Raw genomic sequence first — 9,849 nt, forward strand, 5'->3', positions numbered from 1 at the left:
CATTCTAAACTTCCATGCCTGGAAGTTGTTCTTGTCAAGCTTTTCAGTGACAATCTGTGAAAGAGAATCAGACGCCATTACAGAATACTGCAAGAAATTCTGTCACTGCAAAAAACACAGCTTCACCCTCACAAGGGCAAATCTGCAAAACTGGCGAAAGTGGTATTTGACCACACAGTCACTTCCTAGTGACGATTTTGCATAAACAGGAACCAAGGATGATTCTGAAACTCCCAATGTCTCTGCGCACAAGCATACGATGCAATTTCTACAGTAACTTTTCACCGACCTGTAGAACAGTGGTCGCACAGCATAAAACTGAGCCTTTTCTTGAGTGCGTGCAGAAAACTTCCGTCTGCAAAACAGGCCCCGAAATGGCCTCAAATCAAAAAAAACAAGGTCGCCGAGGGCTAAAGCCCTCCCCCGCAACATATACTGCCCTCTTGCTTCACCGCGAAGGGCGTCTCAACCTGAGACAATGCACTCCTGCAATTTCCGGTTGTTCTACCTGCAGAGATCTGCTCCCAAAACAGGAAATGAAAGCAACACTGCTCCTCTTACCAGACCACCGCGAGCTTGGCTTGCTTTCTTGAGCTCCTTACCACGAACAAGGCTCTGATACCATGTCAAGATTGTGGGAGAGAAGGAAGGAGTCTCGCTTGAAGCTTTCTTGCTTGCACAATGGGGGAAGACACACAAGGGTGGAGGCTGAAAACAGTTTTCCTCTTCTTAGTTGTGTAAGCCAAAAGAACTCAAGTACAAAGAAATAGAAGAACCCTATATATGGGTCTCAAACCAAACTCAACTAACTAAGGTGGCATACTAACTGAGCCCCGAACTAGAGTAGATAAGGATAGCTATCATGTAGCTATTATTCATGGGCGGTGTACCAACCGCGTCTGCAACTGACAAGTCGGTGACATAAATATACAACGGTCACCCTGGCGTATCACGAGTGGAGCTCGATATCTCAACAGCTGCATCTCCCTTCAGGCCTTCAACCTGAAGTATTAGATATCCATTTATCTTTTAATTCATTGACCAAACAAACATATCCATTGGTCATTTTTGTTGGCAAACTGCTAAGGAATGAATCCTTCCTTTCGAATGCATCCAGCACTCGATCCAGGATGACTTGCGACTTGGCAAGATTCCCTATATCCTGGGTTAGGGCGTACCCCATTAACCCGACTTGGTCAAATCTTAAGTTCATAGATTATTCCAATTTATCGGCTGGTCTTTTGCTTCCAAGAAATCTTCTTTACTCAAGAAAGATACTAAATTAGGATGATTATTCATCCTCTTGCAAGATAACTTGCGTAAGGACCTGCCAACCTCATTGCGAGAATTGGCCATTCCCTTGTGATCCAATCACAAGATCATACGACTCCACACCAAGTGTCGCATCAAACTATAAGACTATTCTACTCATCGAATGGAGTCACAACACAATCTGTTCTTGATTACATTAGGCTGACGTCGTCACTATTGAGATATCGAGCTCCACTCGTGATATGCCTGCGTGACCTTTGTGCATTTATGTCACCGACTTGTCAGTTTTGCAGATGCGGTTGGTACACCATCCATGAATAATAGCTAGATGATAGCTATCCTTATCTACTCTAGTTTGTGGCTCAGTTAGTATGCCACCTTAGTTAGTTGAGTTTGGTTTGAGACCCATATATAGGGTTCTTCTATTTCTATGTACTTGAGTTCTTTTTGGCTTACACAACTAAGAAGAGGAAAACTATTTTTAGCCTCCACCTTTGTGTGTATTCCCCCATTGTGCAAGCAAGAAAGCTACAAGTGAGACTCCTTCCTTCTCTCCCACAATCTTGACATGGTATCAGAGCCTTGTTTGTGGTAAGCAGCTCAAGAAAGCAAGCCAAGTTCGCAGTGTTCGGGTAAGAGGACCAGTGTTGCTTTCATTTTTCTGTTTTGGGAGCAAGTCTCTGTAGGTAGCACAATCGGAAAGTGCAAGATTGCATTGTCTCAGATTGAGACGCCCTTCGCGGTGTAACTAGTTGCCCTATTTTTTTGATTTGAGGCCATTTCGGGGCCTGTTTTGGAGGTGGAAGTTTTCTGCACACACTCAGGAAAAGGCCCTGTTTTATGCTATGCGACCACTGTTCTACAGGTCGGTGAAAAGTTACTGTAGAAATTGCATCGTATGCCTGTGCGCAGAGACATTGGGAGTTACAAAATCATCCTTATTGCCTGTTGATGCAAAATGGTCACTAAGAAGTGACTACGTGGTCAAATACCACTTTCGTCAGTTTTGCAGATTTGCCCTTGTGAGGCTGAAGCTGTGTTCTTTGCAGTGACAGAATTTTTTGCAGTGTTCTGTAATGGCGTCTGATTCTCTTTCACAGATTGTCACTGAAAAGCTTGACAAGAACAACTTTCAAGCATGGAAGTTTAGAATGACAAATTTCCTTATGGGAAAGGATATTGGGAATTCGTTGCAGGACATGAAGAAGAACCAGTTCTTCCTGATGTTCCCAATCAACAGCAAATGCAGGCATTTAAAGCATGACATGAGAGAGCCAGAAAAGTTATGTACTAGCTGTCTATCTGTATTTCAGACTCTATGATTGTGCATATTCAGGATGCAAGTACGCAAAGGAGGCATGGGATACTTTGTCAAAAATGTATAGCACAAATACGCAAGCCAAGAAAATGCAGCTCAAGCAAGAGTTGCACAATGTGCAAAGAGAAAGTATGAGCATCAATGACTACCACATGAAGGTGAAGAAGATTGCAGATGCACTTGCTTCCATTGGATCGCCAATGGAAGATGATGATTTAGTTTCTATGACCTTGAATGGTCTAGGAAAGGATTATGCACAGTTCCGAACATCCATTTCCGTCCGTGAAAGATTTCCTGATTTTGAGGAGTTGATTGCTCTTCTAATTTCTGAGGAGCAGAGAAATGGTGGTGCATCTTCTTCAGGAGGAACTTCAAAAGAAGCTGTCTTCTACTCAAATGCTGGAAGAGGTAGAGGCAGAGGTAGAGGAGGCCGATCTGGAGGCCGTGGTAGAAATCAGAATATGCAGCAAACTCAAGAAAACCAGTCCTATGGAGGAGGACATGGTAACTCTAGAGGTAGGGGGAGCCAAAGAGGTCGTGGTGGATGGCAAAGAGGCTAAAATGCAAACAGCAATGTTGAATGCTACTACTGTGGTAAAATGGGTCATATGGCTAAAGACTGCTATAAAAAGCAGAATGACATCATGAATGGAAAATTGCAACAAGGGAATTATGCATCTTCTAGTAGACAGGGTGATGACAGAAATGAGCATTTATTTATGGTGCAGCACATGACCAATTCTGTGCCAAGTGCAGAAGAAAGCAACGATGTGTAGTATGTTGACTCAGGTGCATCAAACCACATGACAGGTCATGCAGAATGGATGCAGGATGCAACAAAAATGGAAAAACCAGGATTTGTGGAGACTGGTGATGATACTTCACATCCTATTGTGCAGATTGGAAAAATTCCTTTGTCTATGTAGGATGGGAAAAAGAAATACTTGTCGGATGTATTTCATGTCCCGAATATCACTAAAAACCTGGTTTCTATTGGTCAAATGGTTGAGCAGGGCTTGTAGGTCAGATTTAATTCTCATGGATGCTTTGTTGAGGATATGAAAAATAAAGGTCACTTGATAGCAAAAGGAAAGAAGAAGGGAAGAATGTTTACGTTGGATGCAGACATGTCTGAATTGAGTGCAGCAATGTTTGCACATGGGACCGGTGTAGTTGCAGATATTAATATCTAGCATAAACGCATTGGTCATGTTAATGTACAGCGACTTAAATCAATGCAAGCCCAAAATATTGTTGCAGGATTGCCTAAATTCAAGGTTGCAGAAATGCATAAGATATGTGAATCCTGTCAGTTTGGAAAACAGGCAAGGAAACCATTTCCTAGACATGTTCAAGAGAGTAAGAAGTCATTGGAATTAATCCACTCTGATGTGTGGACTACTAAAGCTGCATCTCGTGGAGGCTGTGATTATTTTGTCACTTTTATTGATGACTATAGCAGAAAATTTTGGGTGTTTTTTATGAAAAAGAAAATTGAAGTTTTTAGGCATTTCAAAACTCTTAAAGCTATGGTTGAAAAAGAAACAGGCCTGCAAATAAAATGCCTAAGGTCAGATGGAGGGGGAGAGTACCTCTCAAATGAGTTTGCAAGGTTCCTGCAGGAGCATGGCATAAAGCAGCAATATTCATGCAGTCATACCCCACAACAAAATGGAATTGCAGAAAGGAAAAACATGCATATTTGAGAGGTATCTCGTGCCATGCTCAATGAAAAAGACCTGTCAGATTTTTATTGGGCTGAGGTAGTTGCTACAGCAGTCTACATAATGAACAGGACTCCCACTGCAGCAATACATTGGATGACTCTAGAGGAGAGGTATACTGGTAGGAAACCAAATATTTCTCATTTGAAAATTTTTGGTTGTATTGCCTATGTTCATGTGCCAGATGAGCTAAGATCCAAGTTGGATCCAAAAGCTGAGAAGTGCATCTTTATTGGTTATTCTCTGCAGCAAAAAGGGTATAGATGCTATAACCCTTCTACTCGTAAGTTTATAGTGAGCAGAGATGTTGTTTTTGATGAGATGAGTAGCTGGTATAAACCAATAAATGTAATTGATAATGTAGATGCACAAAATGGTAATGCTGCACAGAATTCACAGCAGCAGTGACAAGATATTAGTGGACCTGGAGCGTTCTCTAGCAGTGGTTCACATTCTTCGCCATGGACAGACAGATTGAGATCAGGAGAATCTTCTCAAAGCAATGCAGATAGTGGTATGCATGTATCACGAAAAGGAAAAGTGAAAGTAGATCAGCCCATGTTTGATGTGAATGCAGGTCACGATTATGTGGATGGTGAATCCAGTGGCTCTGAACAGAGTATTGATGATGAGTTGGGTATTCCTTCTATTGTTACACCTGGAGTAAGGAAGACCAGGGATGTTTTGAGAGCATCTGGGAGTGAACCTACTTTGCGCAAATCTACTAGAGCTAGGTATCCTGTGGATAGGCTGAAATATGATGGATTTATAGCCATTCACTATGCATATATGGTCAAAGCGATACACGAACCAGAACCCACTTCTATTGAGCAAGCCATGGGAAAAGAAAAATGGGAGAAAGCCATGGATGAAAATATGGATGCTTTGGAAGCAAATGCTACATGGAAATTGGTACCTTTGCCTAAAGATAAGAATGCAATTAGTTGTAAGTGGGTTTATAAGGTGAAGCACAATGCAGATGGTTCTGTGAATAGATACAAGGCAAGATTAGTAGTCAAGGGATATGCACAAACATATGGCATTGATTATGAAGAAACATTCAGTCTGGTTGCAAGGATGGCAACCGTAAGAGTAGTCATTGCTATAGCTGCATCAAAGGAATGGTCTTTACATCAGATGGATGTAAAGAATGCCTTCTTGCATGGTGATTTGCAAGAAGAGGTATATATGGATTAGCCACCAGGTTATGTGCATGCTGTTCATCCTGAGTTTGTTTGCAGGTTGAAGAAAGCCTTGTATGGCTTGAAACAAGCACCTAGAGCATGGTCTGACAAGATAGGACAATATCTTGTCACTATTGGCTTTCAGATTTCCAAGGCAGATTTCTCTAATCCATGCTCTCTAATTGTAGCTGCTCATCACTATAACTATTTGTATGTGTCTCTTCTTGCCCTTCAGCAATCACCCTCTCAATCTCCTCAGAATTCTAAGAACACCCCACAGGACCTCCTCCAAAGGCCACCATATTCTCAAGGTCATTCATGGCCTATGCAGTTCTTTGTTCTTCCTCAAATTCCCACCACATCTCTACAATACAAGATTCTCTCCTACATGGTCTTTCAACTTCCTCGAAGTTGGGATGGGGCCTTCATGTAGATTCTCTAAACAACGAGGCATCTAAGGTTGACACAGTGTGAAGACCAGCTAGGGCTAAGAGTTTTGCCTCATCCAACTTGTGTCATCTTCAAAACGTATTTTCTCTTCATAAGAACCCATTTTTCATGCATGTGCATTAGCACAAATATGCTATGTAATATGTCGGATCCACATAATGCAAGCAAACAAACGATGCTCCTCAAAATTTGTGAATGCACTACAAAAGAATGTGCCTAACCTATCTATATGTGTTCGTACATAAACAAAATGACACAGAAAACGCAAAAAAAATTCCAAATGGTGCTCATAATGTGATTAAATTCATGGTCAAAAAAACTCCGCCCTTAGATTTGCAGTGGTAGATGCACAACGTCACGACAACCGCCCCCTCCAAACCTTCACATCCTCTAGATGGATCACCATAGCTAGCCACCTCATCTTTGCCAAGCTCAACAATCAATGCAATCTCTGCATCTTCTATAAAAGTATATGCAATGTCCACATCTTCATATTCATCCTCTCATGGCTCAAGTTTGTCTTAAATCGCATCATCCAACTCCTCGACTGCATAGGCTATATCATCTCTTCTCTTGAATAGTTTGGTTCTCTTCCCTCCAAACGGAATCCGCAAGGCCATACCATCAAGCTCTACTAAGGAATATGTAGCATTGTCATGAACATGTTTCTCCCAATAGGGCCCAAACCATCATCTAGAAACCTTGCGGATAGCACTATATTGGTTGTCTAGACTGCTATCATAGACCAACACCCAATCTCCCTCTTTAATCTCTTTAGGCCAAAATCTATGTCTCCTATCAAAGTAGTCTTTGTTGTGAATCCTGGCCTCTTTGAGCTTTTGAATTTCTCTTTCAATATCTTCAAGTCTTCTTTCCAACTGATGGATTCGAAGAGCCAAAAGATCTTCTCTAGTCATCTATTCTTGTTAGCAACATAAAGCACTCCAAGTAAGTGTGCAACTGATGGATACGAAGAGCCAAAAGATCTTCTCTAGTCATCTATTCTTGTTAGCAACATAAAGCACTCCAAGTAAGTGTGTAAGTCTCTATAGGCATGACTCGCATTTGCCTATACATCAACTCAGCTCGCATATAACCTCTAGTCACATTGTGAGTAGTGCGATCATCCCATAAGGCATAAGGCAATAGCCTAGGCCACTCTCGAATCCCTCCACCACATGCTTTGGCCAAGGCTTTCACAATTGGCGGATGGAATGATGCCAAGGCGAGAAAAAAAACTCCCTAGCCTCATCATCATCCAACTCACCTCTATCTACAGTAACTTTTCCAATACATCCATATATGCAAATAATATCCTCCAATAGAACACACAAACCACTGAAGTAGATTTTGTTCATAATGCTCTTTCTTCCACTTGATTTGCGAGATCTTCAAGTGCCAAAACAATATAGCACATCTACCATAAACTAACATGCATAGTAATCAAATCAAGAACCCACTTGTAATGAATACATAGTTGTAACATGTCCACTTGTTATCTTCAGGATATGTCTTAACAGTCCATCGGAAAGTATATCTAGAAGGCTCTGCCCGGCACTCCCATGGAATGTTATGGGGTTTGCGATCTAGGACTCTCCGCGTCTGCCACGTAGCGGAAGTATTCCGGCCGTTACCACTTAGGACTGACCTGAATTAGGGTTTTCCCTATTGGTCATTTCCTAACGGCAACTAGCGTCGAACCTGAGGGAACTACTTTACACAGAAACACCAGGTTTAAAGCAGATTCACGCTGCACTTGGTTCAAGGAGAATGGGAAACGAGAGGGATGCGAAGCTCAACTTCTTTGCCATAAGGCATAGTCCCATTTCGTTCCCCTAAAATAGCGTAAATCGGGATTAGTTACAATTCTAGGTCAACGCTCTTGTTGTTTGTGTTCGTTGATGATCTTCTGGCTGTCCATCGTGATTTGAGAAAATTTTCGGGCCAACCAGGACCACCCATCCGTAGGACGGACCTATGGACACATCCATCGCTCTTTCCTCAAGTTGTTTTAGTTATCTAATTACCTAACACATTAAGTTGGACATGTAACAATCAGCTTCTTTAATTAGCCTGTTAGGCACTAGTTCTTTCACGTAATCATATCACTTGACATAGAAAAACAATGTTAAACAAGCTCCTTATTAACATGTTATCATATTTATCTTTGAAATACAAAAAGTCCAGCCCGTAGGCTTATCCACAATCCGCCCGAAGGCTATCCAGCAATCCACAGGGATTACCAATCCAAGTTTCCGCTCGTAGACTAGTATGCAGCCCTCGAGATCCAATCCTGAGTCACGTTAGCCTCTTGTGCAGGGTCCGAAAGGCGAGGGATTTATGGCCAGAGCCCCCCCTGGCACCCAAGTGTCCTCCTGCTCCAAGTAGCGCTCAACGGAGAGACCTCTTATGGCGGGTTCGGTCCACTTTCTCGACGCGGTTAACAACCCCCTTGGTCAGGGTCAGGCAGACAGTCAGGGGTAACTGAAGCTGCATCTCCCTTCAGGCCTTCAACCTGAAGTATTAGATATCCATTTATCTTTTAATTCATTGACCAAACAAACATATCCATTGGTCATTTTTGTTGGCAAACTGCTAAGGAATGAATCCTTCCTTTCGAATGCATCCAGCACTCGATCCAGGATGACTTGCGACTTGGCAAGATTCCCTATATCCTGGGTTAGGGCGTACCCCATTAACCCGACTTGGTCAAATCTTAAGTTCATAGATTATTCCAATTTATCGGCTGGTCTTTTGCTTCCAAGAAATCTTCTTTACTCAAGAAAGATACTAAATTAGGATGATTATTCATCCTCTTGCAAGATAACTTGCGTAAGGACCTGCCAACCTCATTGCGAGAATTGGCCATTCCCTTGTGATCCAATCACAAGATCATACGACTCCACACCAAGTGTCGCATCAAACTATAAGACTATTCTACTCATCGAATGGAGTCACAACACAATCTGTTCTTGATTACATTAGGCTGACGTCGTCACTATTGAGATATCGAGCTCCACTCGTGATATGCCTGCGTGACCTTTGTGCATTTATGTCACCGACTTGTCAGTTTTGCAGATGCGGTTGGTACACCATCCATGAATAATAGCTAGATGATAGCTATCCTTATCTACTCTAGTTTGTGGCTCAGTTAGTATGCCACCTTAGTTAGTTGAGTTTGGTTTGAGACCCATATATAGGGTTCTTCTATTTCTATGTACTTGAGTTCTTTTTGGCTTACACAACTAAGAAGAGGAAAACTATTTTTAGCCTCCACCTTTGTGTGTATTCCCCCATTGTGCAAGCAAGAAAGCTACAAGTGAGACTCCTTCCTTCTCTCCCACAATCTTGACATGGTATCAGAGCCTTGTTTGTGGTAAGCAGCTCAAGAAAGCAAGCCAAGTTCGCAGTGTTCGGGTAAGAGGACCAGTGTTGCTTTCATTTTTCTGTTTTGGGAGCAAGTCTCTGTAGGTAGCACAATCGGAAAGTGCAAGATTGCATTGTCTCAGATTGAGACGCCCTTCGCGGTGTAACTAGTTGCCCTATTTTTTTGATTTGAGGCCATTTCGGGGCCTGTTTTGGAGGTGGAAGTTTTCTGCACACACTCAGGAAAAGGCCCTGTTTTATGCTATGCGACCACTGTTCTACAGGTCGGTGAAAAGTTACTGTAGAAATTGCATCGTATGCCTGTGCGCAGAGACATTGGGAGTTACAAAATCATCCTTATTGCCTGTTGATGCAAAATGGTCACTAAGAAGTGACTACGTGGTCAAATACCACTTTCGTCAGTTTTGCAGATTTGCCCTTGTGAGGCTGAAGCTGTGTTCTTTGCAGTGACAGAATTTTTTGCAGTGTTCTGTAATGGCGTCTGATTCTCTTTCACAGATTGTCACTGAAAAGC

This window comes from Lygodium microphyllum, chromosome 14 (assembly GCF_053477565.2).
Source record: "Lygodium microphyllum isolate KBCC chromosome 14, Lygodium_microphyllum_v1.1.10, whole genome shotgun sequence".
Taxonomy (NCBI): Eukaryota; Viridiplantae; Streptophyta; class Polypodiopsida; order Schizaeales; family Lygodiaceae; genus Lygodium; species Lygodium microphyllum.